The 15,315-nt window shown below is 39.2% G+C and overlaps 1 pseudogene; it reads right to left on the reverse strand.

The window, feature by feature from the left end:
• Positions 1-11,982: 11,982 nt before the first annotated feature.
• LOC144330621 (keratin, type II cytoskeletal 8-like) lies at positions 11,983-14,871 on the reverse strand (annotated as a pseudogene).
• Positions 14,872-15,315: the final 444 nt, after the last annotated feature.

A 15,315-nucleotide genomic window follows, 5' to 3' on the forward strand; every position in this document is an offset into this window, starting at 1 on the left:
TTTTTGCTCTATTTCTATTTACTAATTTATGTATAGACATAATCTATATTTTATTTTACCATCTTTATTTCATCTTTCTTTAAGTGTATCCCCAAGAATAAGTAGTGTCCAACATAGTCACACAGCATTATTATTTATATTAATATTTAATATCTAGTCCATATTTATTTTTCTCTAATTTTTCAAAAATATATTTGACAGTTTTGCTGTTATTGTTCCAGGATACAATTTAGGTTCATGCACTGTTAATGTCTCTTGGGTCTTTTTATTCTACAAAGAACCATAACTTGTTTCAGGATTTTTTAGAGATCCAGGCCAGCTAGATTTCCCAGTTCCTGGACTTATCCAATTATTTCTTCTGAATGCTATTTAAACTTCTTTTCTATTCCCTGTATTCCAATAATTTATTCTAAATGAATGATTTGATTCAAATTAAACATGTTACAAGACTATTTCATAAGTGATTTTGTATTCTTTATTTTGTATCACAACAAGAGGCCATGTAATGTCACTTGCCCACTCTTTATATTTATCCCATCAACCTAAGCAACTGTGTATTTTTCCCCTCATCTTCCCTTAACTATTCTCTTTCCCCCATAGAAGCTCGAAATTCTTTTTACTTTGGCCTAAGACAAAATATAAGCTCTCAAATTCTGGCCACCTACTTCAGTGTCATTTCTTTGTGAATTCCCATGCACATGTACATAGTTAAATTTGTAGAGTTTTATCCATTTAATATGTACTTTATCATTATCTATTTAATATATGTCTTACTAGTTTAATTCATAGGTCTCAGCCATAGAACATAGGAGGGTAGAGGGAAAAACTTTTTCCTTTTCTACAGGGGTCAGGGCAACATAAATATTAAGGTCTTATTGCTTGCTGGCCTGTAAATAATTTGTAAATAATTAAGTTATTTGCCTCTGAACCATTAATCTTATGTCTCCTACCATCCATAAAACTGTGACAAAATGATCAACCTGTTATCTTCCAAGAAGGGTGAAATATCAGACTCCTAATAATTTGACTTTTAGTCAATTACTTTTACCTTTTTGTTCTCTTCCATTTATTTTTTAACGATTGTTTTCCATGAGCCATAATTTTGCCCACTCCACCCCAACAAGGTTACTTAATTTCTGGGCTTCATTTTTCTCATCTGTATGATTACAATAATAATACTATTGAAACTGCCTTTGCAAATATTATAACAATGAGAAAATTATCACAATGAAAGAGATCTGACCTAACCAACTCTATCTTATGTTTAACCTCCAAGCTGCACTTGGTCATTCTTCATTGTGTACCAAACTCGTTTTAGGAGGAATTTAGTTTGTAGTTCAACAGTGAAACAGAGATAGTAACAGTCCCTCCCCACCACAAACCCCTTTTTGCTTAGAAACCAGACCACCTTTGGAAAAACAACAAATTAGCCACAGATCAAAAATTATGTCTCAAGAGCCATGCAGCCAGAGGGCACCAGATTTCTTACCTCCCCAATTGCTTCTACAGATAACACCACTATTGTAAAGCTTAAGGTTGGTATTTGAGGTACTTTTTAGACCCTGCATTCTGATGGATCAGCTGGCACCACCCAGAACAGTAAACTAGCTCATCTGGTCTTGTGGCTGCCACTCAGGAACCAGCTCAGCATAAGAGGACAGCTCCAACCTCCTATGATCCCGTCTCCAACCCAACTAATCAACATCCCTCATTCCATAGCCCCCTGCTCCCCAATCTATCTTTTAAAAAATCTAGCATCTGAATTTTCAGGGATGTTTATTTGAGTAATCACAAAACTATGGTCTCTAATTTAGCTGACTATATGTGTATTAAACTGTTTATTGCAATTCTCCTGTTTTGATAAATTGGCTTCATGTTGGCAGCAGGCAAGAAGAACCCTTTGGGTGGTTACAAGTATGGGGGCTAATCACTGGGATAGCCCGTGAAGGTACCTGCCCTTGGTTCAGCAGCTCCTTACCAGTAACAGATCCAGAGGCCAGCTCAAGCAGCCACATAGTTCTCTTGGAATAAGTGTTCCCCTGGCACCAACTCTACCAGCAGAGTGCTATCCACCCATAGTGCATGGATCTAATTGTAATGGAGAAATATTTCCTCAAAGACATCTTGTAACCTGATTTTGTGAGTATTCCGGGTGCTGCCAACACCCCTTTCCTTCCCTGAGTCTATTGATATCTCTAGAGACACTGTATGTAGCCCCATTACAGGGACTGTCTATCTCTGTAGCCCTCTTATGGGGATTGTTCATCTCTCCCTTGATTGTAGGAAGAGTCCCATTTTGGGAAGATTTCTCCCCAAAGAAACAGAGAATAGGGGAGCTGTTTGGAAGCATACTCTTCTCTTTTGTCATCTGGTCTGGAATCCTGGTTTGGAAGGCCTTCTGTTCATATTCACTTCATTGCATGCATTTGTACATGTAGAGAAGATCTCTGACAGATTTGCTGCCAGAAGTTCATCAGGCTCTCCTAATTTGTCTGGCCAGCATAGTTGGTGAGCACTGAAGGAACCATTAACTGGAGCTCAACAAGTCTCACTCAGGATAACCCTCTGCCCTTCCATATTGCCCAGAGACCACCCACTGAAACTCCTGGTCAGAGGTCATCTCTGCCTGCCTTAAGTGGATCAAATATAACAGAGACCAACGAAGACAAGTTTGAGCCTTACAGATTGATACTTGGGCATTGAGTGGGGTGATTAGTGATTGTGTTTTGTCATGTGTATTTTGCTCTGGCCAAAATATGAAAAGTTAATTCAGCTCCCCCCCATAGCCCATTGGGTGGCATCTTGTAAAATTGAAAGGCTTTTGCCTATGGTTCCATAAAACAGAAAAGAATGATTTTCTTTTGTAATGTGACTTAGTCCATTGACATAGTTTGGCTATGTTCCCACCCAAATCTCAACTTGAATTATATCTCCCAGAATTCCCACATGTTGTGGGAGGGACCCAGAGGGAGGTAATTGAATCATGGAGGCCGGTCTTTCCCATGCTATTCTCATGATAGTGAATAAGTCTCATAAGATCTGATAGGTTTATCAGGGGTTTCCACTTTTACTTATTCCTCATTTTCTCTTGCTGCCACCATGTAAGAAGTGCCTTTTGCCTCCCACCATGATTCTGAGACCTCCCCAGGAATGTGGAACTATAAGTCCAATTAAACCTCTTTTTCTTCCCAGTCTCATGTATGTCTTTATCAGCAGTGTGAAAATGGACTAATACACCCATCTAGCTGTGGTGCAGCACGCAGGGTCCTCAAAAGCCACCCCACTCTTCTGGAAGCTTCAGAGCAAGAATTTCTTACCATCCAGGCTTCTGGCCTCTCTCTCTGTACAAACCGGTTGAATGGATGGTAAAAGTCACTGTTTGTCCCTTCTACAACATTTTGATTAATAGGAAAAAGGATTTGTACGAGTCATCTTTTTGTCTTTCTGTGTCATTCTGTACCACAAGATAGAATACAGGCTATAACCCTTATAAGTCTGCTTTTTGAGCCAGCCCTAGAGACTGGTCAGTTACAAACTTTGCTGAGGTCCCTGAAACAAAAACCAAATGAGGTTTCTCTTTCATGTTATGTCTTAAAAACTTGACTTTGTGACCATGTGGGGGTACTCTCTCTTGGTCTACACAGTCCAGAGGGTGGGAATTTGGGGGTTCACGTCATGGTTAGCTTTAAGATTTCTCTTGAGCAGTTAAAATCCTTTGCAAGCTCAAAATCACCACCACAGACTCCTTCTGGGAAAAGACAATTACCCCATGCTGTAGCTCAGCAGCTAAGGCTTTGTCTTTTCACAATGGTGGCTTGGGTTCAATTCCAAGCTTAGGAAGTGGGTCACTTCTGATTTAATACCTGTAGGACTTTTTCCATTTATTAATTATTTTTCCCTTCATGGACAGCTTCTTGATTTCCTATCTTGAATTTTCTTTTTTCTGAGTGACCATTGGGGTGATTCTATATCTTGTAAAAAATACTTACTATCTCTTTGAAAACACCTCATATATCCATGGTTAAGTCATAGCCTTAATTGAGAATTATTGATTTCAGCTGGGAGGTTACCTATAGTAAAAAGTTCAAAAGCCAGAAATATTGGCTGTTTGTCTCAGCTAAAATCTGGTAATAAAAAAATAAAATTGATTTTTTTAGAACTCTAATAAAAAATTTACTTAATTAAGGCTGATATTTGGGCTATATGTATACAGATGCTGTTTTAAAGCCCCTGCTCTCCCTCTGTAAAAGACATTTTAGTCAACAGAATTCTGTCTGATTCTCCACTTACTATTGTCTGTTCCTATTTCCTCTTGTATCTAAACTTTTTTACTTTTGGGGGGGCCAGAAATTACTTTGCATTATAACAAAATTTTAATCTTGATGAATATAATAGCTAGATAAGAGATAAATTTTTAAGTTGTCGATGGCAGTTGCTTACTATGAATAATTATTACTACAGAATAATATTCCTTTCTTTGTGTGTTTAAATAAAAAATAGTGTGCTCTTAGACACCTAAAATATATGGAATGGATGGCTAATTATGGAATGGGCTGACCGACTTGGGTTGCCCACCAGCCTCAGGGGGATATCCTTGCAGTGAACTGCATACTGTTACACTGTCTGGTCCTATAGTGTTCCCTTCTTTTGGGGGATCCAGGTTTCAATTAAAAAATGGGATCCTTGATTTGGGGGCATCTGTTATCTCTTCTTGTTGTGCCCACCAACTAGGCCCTAAAAACTGCATGCCTTATTTCCCCTGTTTCTTAAAAGGCTCTACCCTAAAGCCAGTAGTCCAATTAATTTACAACTTTAAAGAACTCTCCATATGTAAGAGTGTCTTATTTTTCTGCCTATCTTAACTCAACTTTTACTTACACAATTTTTCTTCAGTTTGAGTTAAATATGAATTATCCATCTTGTTTCATCAAGAATTACTTCTTTAGAAATGCAAATTTTGAGTTGTCTCACTGACAATTGTTTAGAGCAGGGAACAAGTAATCAAGAGACTAATGGTCTAAAATGGGGAAGAGAAACTTAAAGGCTGACAAATGAAAAATCTTCCATCTCTACATTTTCTATTTTGTGTATGTGATGTCTCACTACCAAATTATATAAAGGAACTCTTATCAGTTGGCCTAAAGATAAATAAGTGCTTAAATCAAATATTTTGTCAGAAAAATAGAAACTTTAATGTCTTTTAGTTCATGTGACTTTAATGATCTTTGGTAAATAAAAATTATTTTAATATTATTAATAAAATAACAGTCTTCAAAATGTAGACATTAGGCCTGAATTAGGCAAGGCAGATACTGCCTTGCTAGATGCTTTAAGGTTATAAACTGCTGCTATGACATTTTATTATTGTTCAACTTGTCTGCTTTACAGCCATTAGATTTTAGGTAAGGCCTGGGGACATGTGGCATTAGCCATGCCACCTAGCTATGCTGGAAAGAATCAGACATTCATTTGCAGTTCTGTCTCATGTCCTAGGTTCTGCACCTGGTACATAATTAAAATTGCTTACACTAAAAATAAAAGTTATATGTTTTTGACAATGACATAGAAATGCAGTTTTTATAAGATAACTTTCTGCAGTTTAGAGAGCTTAAAAATTGTTTTAAGTCAAAAAAAACTGAAGATTTAAACAAGCTATAGAAAATTTGTGAAATATTTACCTTATTTAAAAAATCCTGTGTGAGAGCAAGTTGGCTATAATTAAAAGGGGTATTATTTAGTTTCTGCATCAATTGAACATTAAAATAAAAGCATACTGATTCAGAGCCAGAATCTAAGCCCAAGTGTTGAATAACAGGGTTTTCTTGGAACATTGATCTGTTCTTTAGCAGAAAATTATAAAGGGTTATGAAGGGTTTATGAAAACCTTACCTATGGTCAAACAGTTAAGATTGGATAGATTTGTTTATATGGTTTTATTAAGAATTGCATTTAACACTAATATAATTGTGCACTAATACAGAGGTGAAATTTAGCTCCTTTTGAACAAGATTTTCATGTAATACTAGGGACATGGATGCAGCTGGAAACCATCATTCTTAGCAAACTATCACAAGAACAGAAAACCAAACACCGCATGTTCTCACTCATAGGTGGGAACTGAACAATGAGATCACTTGGACTCGGGAAGGGGAACATCACACACCGGGGCCTATCATGAGGAGAGGGGAGGGAGGAGGGATTGCATTGGGAGTTATACCTGATGTAAATGACGAGTTGATGGGTGCTGACAAGTTGATGGGTGCAGCACAGCAACATGGCACAAGTATACATATGTAACAAACCTGCACGTTATGCACATGTACCCTAGAACTTAAAGTATAATAATAATAATAAATTAAAAAATAAAAATAAATTAAAAATAAAAAATAAAAAAAATATTGAGAGATAATAAATTCTGTTTGCTTTTTGAATAAACTACAAGGGAGAGAGAAGAGACAGATTAAGTTGGCCCCATGCTCTCTTTTATTGGGTCTTGTTTGGAAAACTAAGTCTCCCCTCTACCAATGAACAAAGATTTTGCCTTTTTGAAATTTTTAAATTATCATTTCAGTGAAATAAGTGACTTATGATGGTGGGATTCCATTTTGTGACATCAAGTGTTTTAAAACTTTGATATATGACAAGCTTTCCAAAATCAGATTTTTAATTGTCTTTTTTTGCTTTAATAATCTTTTAAGTATTAGGGTGTCTGAAGTCCAAGAGACATACTCAGTGTATTTAAAATTATATAGGAAGTATTCTCAAATGTAAAATCGTATTTAACTTTCTTTGGGTTATATTCATATAAATTTGTTAATTTCACATTTTCTAAATTTGTATAATATTCCTATTAGTCTGATATGTCTCAGTATATATTATCAGTAGTAATTATGATTGTTATGTTAAACTGTTGTGTGCCACAGAGATGACCAGATTTCCTTGTTGGTTGCATCTTTAACCATGGAGAGATGACCTAAGATTTTGTCATCCACAAATAATTACTATCTTATTTTGATCTTTTTCAAAAGGTAGTTTATAATCATCTATAAGACTGTGAAGAGTGGTCTTGAATACTGGTCTCAGATAACTTTGCAAATTGTGCCATTATAATAGCGAGGAAAGAAAATATTCTAAGATTCTCATGGAGAGCTGATGTGTTCATGAGGACTGCTGGCCCAGTATCAGGCAGAACAGGAGATAATTATAGGGACTGAACTAATAAATACCAAAATAATCTTTTCATGATTTTTGTTTAAAATGTTGCTAATTCTTTTATCGTTTGTAGTCCAGAAAAACCTATGTTTCTTTTAATCTATTTACAGTTTTTAGCTATTGGGTAAATTATACTCCTATGAGCAAAATTTGGAGCATATTTCTTTCTTTTTACCTGATTTCTCCAGAATTTAGAAACTATGAATATTCTTAACCATGGCAATATAGTTATTTGCATACGTACAATAAATATCTGGGGTTTTATGTAACAGGACACAATTGAAAGCACTGATTATTTTACCAAGGCTTTGACTAGAATGGTATGCCCCCAAATATAAACAAAAGGAATCCAGGTTGACTTACAGAGCTGATAAAAGCTCCTTGGGAAAACTGGCCTCATACTTTTTCTACACAGTCCCTGTCCAGGCTTCCTGACTTAACTTTGGTAAGTAAAGAATGTCACTTTCTCACAGGTCCAGGGGCCCCAAGTTATCTTGGAACCTGGAGAGGATAGAAATTCATTCAATTCATGCAAGTATTTGCAGGCACAAATAAATCCATAGTTAAGATCATGGCTCTAAAAAGTCTAAGCTGAGGTTCCTTATGAAAAAACGTTCCAGCAAAGCCAATTTAAAAAGAGTCTATGTGGAGCTGGGCACAGTGGCTCACTCCTGTAATCCCAGCACTTTGGGAGGCCGAGGCGGGTGGATCACCTGAGTTCAGGAGTTTGAGACCAGCCTGGCCAACATGGTGAAACCCCCATCTACTAAAAATACAAAAAATTAGCCAAGTGTGGTGGCAGGCACCTGCAATCCCAGCTACTCAGGATGCTGACACAGGAGAACTGCCTGAACCTAGGAGGCGGAGGTTGCAGTGAACGGAGATCATGCCATTGTACTCCAGCCTGGGAGACAGAGCGAGACTCCATCTCAAAATAAATAAATAAATAAGAGCCTATGTGGCAAATAATTATTCTTGCTGTACTTTATGCATACAATCAGGCCAAGTATAATAAGACTAAAACTTATTTCACAAATAACTTTGTCCTACTATGATTTGTCTATAATAAAATGAAGACTGGAGAGAGAAAAATTAATGTTACAAAAAATAACCAGAGTACACCTGTTGATAGATCCTAGTCTTGTCCATTGTTTCTGAGTTTGTATTATTTTCTGCAATTTGGACTGAATCCTGAATTTTTTCTGGGCTACAAGTCCTCAAATTAATATTTTCAAAATTTTCTCCCCTTTTTCTGACTTGGACTAAATAAAATGGCTACTAACTTCTTCCTGAAGCCCTGCAAACTTGCTTGTGTTACAGGCAAAAAAAAATGTGTCAGATTGCTACTTCCATCCTCCTCTATAACTAAATATCCTTTGAGTTTAACATCTGGATACATTGTACCCAATATTAACCTTTTTTTTTTTCTGTTTCCATGGAAATGCCTCTTATTAAAAATCCATTTGCTTTCATCACATGTAAAGGCCTAGCTCATCTCCAATGCCACCTCCTGAAATGGGAAACAGCTGTTTAACTGAACTGAACTATTCTCAGGACTAGGAAACTGATTCAAAGGATATGAGATGGTATATTTGATTTTGTTCTTTCTTGTTTATCCCAAGTTGTCTTTCTAACAACCTCTGACCCAAATCTCTCTCACCTAGTGACCACATGGCTGATTGGTTCTCAGGGCTATTCACCTGGCTCCCTCAGGGCTTCAGATTAATTCTGCAAAGACTTCTTGAAGCTAGGATTTGTACTCCTTATATGAAGACTCATTATCCTATAGTCTGCTGTTCACGTAAATGCTTTACTAAAACTGTGGATGAGAGTACTAACATCTTTGTCATGCAAGCCTTGGAACCCCAACCAGGCACCTATAAATACATGCAGGCAGCTGAAAAGGCAGTTTTACTCTACTTTGGGGCCAAATCCTATCCCACTACACCCTGTCAGCAGGAAGAAGTTAGAGCAGTTGTTTGACTTTTCCCATCTCTGTTGCTCACACCTTAAAAATAAGGTGTGTTGAAATCCCCAAAATGGGGACTGAAACTGTATTTGCAAACATTTTAAGAATTAGGAAAAGATCTGACTTCACCAACTTCATCTTGCCATTAATATTCAAGCTGCCCTTAGTCATTGCTGGCCATGAGTCAAACTAACTTTGGGAAGAATTTAGTTTATAATTTAACTAAGATAGCAAAGATAACAGCCCCTCCCCCAAAACAAACCCTCTCTTTGCTGGAGACAAGAGCACCTTTGTAAAAATAAAAAAATCAATCATAAGATTAGAATTAAGGCTCAAGAGGTCAAACCAAATTATAATAGCTATAAAATAAAATACACAAATAAAGTTAACCAAGGAGGTGAAAGACCTCTAGAAGGCAAACTGCAAAAGACTGATGAAAAATATGAAGATGATACAAACAAATGGAAAGACATCCCATGCTCATGAATCCGAAGGATTAATATTTTTCAAATGACATATCACTCAAAGAAATCTACAGACTCAATGTGGTCTCTATTAAAATATTAATGACATTCTTCACAGAAAGAGAAAAACAAAACACTAAAATTCATATGGAACCACACAAGACCCCTCATAGTCAAAGCAATCCTAAGCCAAAAGAACAAACCTGGAGACATTACGGTACCAGACTTCAAAATAGACAACAAAGCTGTCGGAACCAAAACAGGGTAGTAGTGACATAAAAACAAACACATAGACCAAATCCAACAGAATAGAAAACTCAGAAATTAATCTACGCATTTATGGCCAACTGATTTTTGAAAAAGGTACCAAAAACACAAATCAGGGAAAGAACAGTCTCTTCAATAAATGGTGTAGGGAAAACTATATACATGAGCAAAATATTAAAACTAGATCCTCACCTCTTACCCTTTACAAAAGTCAACTCAAAATGGATCAAAGACTTAAGTGTAAGACCCAAAACTATAAAACTATTAGAAGGAAACATAGGGAAAATGCTTCAGGACATTGGCCTGGGAAAAGATTTTATGAATAAGACCTCAAAAGCATAGGCAACAAAAGCAACAATAAATAAATAAAAGTATATCAAACTGAAAACCTCTGCACAGCAAAGGAAACAATTAACAGAGTCAAAAGGCAACCTACAGAATGGAAAAATTTGGAAACTATTCATCCAACAAAAGATTAATATCCAGAATATATAAACATTTAAACATCTCAACAGCAAAAAACAACCCAATTTAAAAATGGGCAGATAATCTGAAAAGACATTTGTCAAAAGAAGACATGCAAACAGCTGACAAATATATATAAATTGCATTTGTAATCATCTGGGAAATGCCAATAAAAACTACAGTGAGGTAGCATCTCACCACAGTTAGGATGACTATTATCAAAAAGACAAAAAATAACAAATGCTGGCAAGCGGACAGCGAAAAGGGAACACTTTTACACTCTTGGTGAACATTTAAACTAGTACAACCACTGTGGAGAACAATATGATGGCTCCTAAAACAAAAGTGACAACTAGCACTACCATGTGATTTAGCAGTCCCACCACTGTGCATTTATCCAAAGCAGAGGAAATCAGTAGACTGAAGAGACATCTGCACCTCCATGTTTATTGCTACAGTATTCACCATCGCCAAGATACGGAATCAACCTAGATGTCCAACAACAGATGAATGGAAAAAGGAAATGCTATATATATATGCACAATAGAATGCTATTATGCCATAAAAAGGAATTAAATCCCATCATTTGTGGCAACATGGATAGAACTGGAGGACATTATGTTAAGTGAAATAAGCCAGGAACGGATAGCTAAACACCATATGTTCCCACTTATGTGTGGAAGCTAAAAAAAGTTGATCTTATAGAAGTAAAAAGTAGAACAGGATACTAGAGGCTGGGAAGGGGAGTGAGAAGGAGGTTATTGGGAGAGATTTGTTAAATAATACAAAATTACAGCCAGATAGGATAAATAAGTTGTAGTATTTTATAGCACTGTAGGATGACTATAGTTAATAACATATACTTTCAGATAGACGGGAGGATATGAAATGTTTCCATCACAAAGAAATGCTGAATGTGTGAGATGATGGATATCTTAATTACCCTGATCTGATCACTATACATTATATGTATTGAAACATTATTACATACCCCACAAATGTGTAGAATTATTATGTGACAATTTTTAAAATAAAATAAAATTAGAAAAAAGTAAAATGACAACTCTGAACTTTATTCTTTTAGCAATGGGAATTCAATGTAGGATTTTAAAATATATACAGTGGAAATGTAATTAAATTAACTTGGTATTAGTTTATAGCAAAGCTTCCCAAATCAACATAACAGCAGCAAGCTATTTTGCCTGCAAGGGTTTCAATTGCTTTGAAATAGATATTTCCCCTCAGTTCCCAGAAAGAATAAAGCCTTCCAGATGAGAGGGCTTCAAATATGAGCAGAATTATTTGTTTATCCCAGTGTCTTTGCAAGTTTATTTTCTACATGGGGCATGAAGTAAAACTTATTGGGAAGCATAGATTTGCATGATGATGGAAAAGGGAAAGCCTAAAGACAGGGAAAATAGCTAATAAATTAATATACAGTATGTTTACTGGAGTTGTATGCATTCTCACAAGAGGCATTCTTTCCCTACCAGTTGAACGTTCCTAGAAGGTCACATACCAGTTAAACTCCACTATTTGCCTTTTAGTGACCATGCTGGAGTCTACTTGCCCAACTCCTGAGATCTTATTAGGAAGCTGCTGAAAACATTTCAGATGTTATTATCTATCAAGAGACTGCCTTTCCCTGGCACTGGCTGAGACAAATTGTTTTTATTTTATTTTATTTATTTTTGGCAGAGCTAGCCGAGGCTTTATTTGGAAAAAAACAAAAACAAAACTGTTTTATAGATGGAGGCATGGGCGAAGGGTACCCCAGGCAGTGAACTCCCCTGATGGGTAGGCCGAAGGCTAGGGCTGACAACAGTGAAGACCTTAGCCCTCAACCCACTCATGGCGGGAGTGACCACCAGTGTCTGCCTCAGGTGGGTCTCCTGTTCCCTCTGCTCCACTGAACAAGAGCCTCTGCCACAGGCCATGGGGCAGCCACAGGATGGGGTAGGCTGGGAGGGGCTGCCATGGCCATTCTCTTGGGCAGGAGATCAGATGACTCAGAGGCCAGCTTCCCATCGTGGGTCTCAATCTTCATAACCACAGTCCTACAGGAGCTGGTACTCCTGAAGAAGTTGGAGCCCATGCCAGAGCCAAAGCTGGAGCCCAGGCCATAGGTAAGGCCAGGGCTTGTGAGGCCTCTGTAAGCCAAGTTCAGCCCACCTGAGCAGACACTGGTGATCTTCGTATGGATACTCATGTTCTGCATCCCAGACTTCAGCTGGTTCTCCTCTCCCTCCAGCAGCTACCTGTAGGTGGCAATCGCAATGTCCAGGGCCAGCTTGACATTCATCATCTCCTGGTGCTCATGCAGCTGTCGCACCATGTTCTGCTTGGCTCACTGCAGGATGGCCTCCAGCTCCAACAGCTTGGTGGCCTTAACAGCCAGCTCCACATGCTGCATAGCATCCGTGATGACAGCTTCCAGGGAAGCCCCTTGGACTTTGAGGCCCTCAGTCTCAGCTTGGAGCCCACTGATGTTGATACAGGATTTTTCTCAGCCACTTTGCCAATCAGAGACTTCTGGATGGTGATGCCCCTGCTGGGGCATGGGCTCACCACAGGAGACACACACCCTGTCTACTCAGCCAACCAGGCCATGCCTGGCTTGCATGCTGGCATGGATCCCATGGCCACTGAGACTGTGTACTCAGTCTCTGGCAGGAGGGAGTGTGTGAGCAAGAATGCAGGGTCTGGCCAGCTGCTCCAAGCACCAGCACAGGAGCAGGCTCCATGCAGGACTTGCAGCTGGACCAGGTGTGTCACAAACAACTCCTATGGTAGACTCTGGTGTCCAGATGAGGGGAATGCAATGGCACCCAAACCAGGGTGCCTGTGATCCCAAAACCCTAGATGGGGTATTACAGCATACTAATAGCTTCCTCCCATGGCTCTGGGACTGGCTTAAACCCATTGCTGTTTCCCATTGTGTGGGGTGGCTGCCCTCCACCAGCAGAGGGCAGAGGGCCACAGTGTTACAGCCTTCTTTCTATGCACATTCAGTGAGTCCCAAGTTCTTGTCCCACATCCAAGAAGAATGAGGTTATGCTGAAAACTGAAAAGTGAAGAGGGTGGAGAAGAGTTTTAGTAAGCGACAAAACAGCTCTTAGTGGAGAGGAGATGCAGGGTGGTCCCCCACCAGAAGTCAGGTGGTCTCTCTCCCAGTGTGGCTGGGTCCAGAGCTTTTATGAGCTCAGAATGGGGGAGTGCATGATGATTGGCTTGTGAGTGTGCAAAAAATGCTAAAACAAAGTGGCACTTGAAGGTGGGTACAACAGTGTAAAAAACCAATTAGGGAAGAGTAGCTATATGTAAAATAGGTGAAGGGTAGGGATCAAACAGAAGAAAGCATGCCAAATGGGAAAAGGTTCTCAATCTGGTCTGTGGATTTACCAGGGACTTATAGTTAGGCTTTAAACTGCCTTCAGCTTGAAACTTGGGTTTCACCAGGGACCAGCCCCTGTCTTCCTAGGATTTGTCTGCCTCCTACCACTAACAATATTACAGTTCATCTCAGTGATGTCCATCTTTGTGTGACACAGCTCATCCCCATGCTTCCCAGCCAGCATCTGCAGCTCCTCATACTTGATCTGGTACATGTGCTCAGCCTTGGCCAGGTTGTGGTTGACAATGTCCTCATACTGGGTCTTGACGTCAGTAATGATGCTGTCCATTTCCAGGGAGTGGCTGTTGTCCATAGACAGGACCACAGATATCCCTGAGATCTGGGAATGCAGCTCACAGATACCCTCTTTATACATCTGCTTGAGGAAGTTGATCTCATCAGTCATCGCTTCCAGGAGAGATTCTTGCTCTACCTTGTTTATGCAAGTTTCATCCACATCCTTCTTGATGAGGACAAATTCATTCTAAATTTCTCTATGTTTATTGTCACCCTCGTACTTATTATTCAAGGCCTTCAGCAACCCCTGCATGTTGCCAAGCTCTGTCTCCAGCTTCAGCTTCTCTTGGTCCAGAGTGTCCCACTGCCTCCAAAGGTTGTTGATATAGCTCTCAAGCATGTTGTCCATGTAGCTCTGGGCTGTCTTCTGCTATTGCAGGAGGCTCAACTGGTCTTCAGCATCTTCTGCTGCTGCTCCAGCAGTATACCTTGTTGATGAAGGAGGCAAACTTGTTGAGGATGTTGATCTGCCCCTTCTCCTGGGTGTACATGGCCTGGATGTTGCAGTCTACCTTTGGCTTAAGGGGACTCAGTAGGCTCTGGTTCACCACGATGGCTATGAGGCCCCCCAATGTCACTGGCCCCACCATAGTCTCCACCCAGACCCATGCCAGTTCCCTACCCACCCTAGAAACTGCCGCTACTACCCATTTGGGAGAAGTTCAAGGAGTTGTTCCTGGTTCACACATGTAGGAGTAGCTGCTGAAAACCTGGAGGCCAGAGATGGACACCTTGTAGGACTTCTGGGTCACTCTGATGGACATGTTGAAGGTAAGAGTGGAGGCAGGCAGGCCAAACCAAGTGGAAATTTGAGGAGTGCAGAATCTGCTTCCAGGTACAATTATCATCTTAGAGAGACAGTTAGCAACCACCTGATGGTCATCTGACATTCCTGGTTTTGTGGTGGCGGGGGGCGTCTCCTGCCCTGCTCATGTCTGACTAGCTGCCTACTGTTACAGAATGCCTAACCCAGCAATGCAAAATGCAAATACATTGTCCTGTAGACCTGGTAACATAAGAACTTAAAATGGAGAAGGAAATTCTATAGTGAGTACAAAGATATCATATGTATATATCCCTTATGCTAAAATATGACTCTGAAAATAGGTATTCCTAACAGCACTGACCAGATGGCCCTGTTCAAATGCAAGTTGCCAATCTGAACCACATGAAGTACCAATGCAATGTGAAAGCCATTTATTAGCAATGCAAATGTCAAGCTACCTCTGATTTTCCCAAAAGCAGGA

This window comes from Macaca mulatta, chromosome 8 (assembly GCF_049350105.2).
Source record: "Macaca mulatta isolate MMU2019108-1 chromosome 8, T2T-MMU8v2.0, whole genome shotgun sequence".
Lineage (NCBI taxonomy): Eukaryota > Metazoa > Chordata > Mammalia > Primates > Cercopithecidae > Macaca > Macaca mulatta.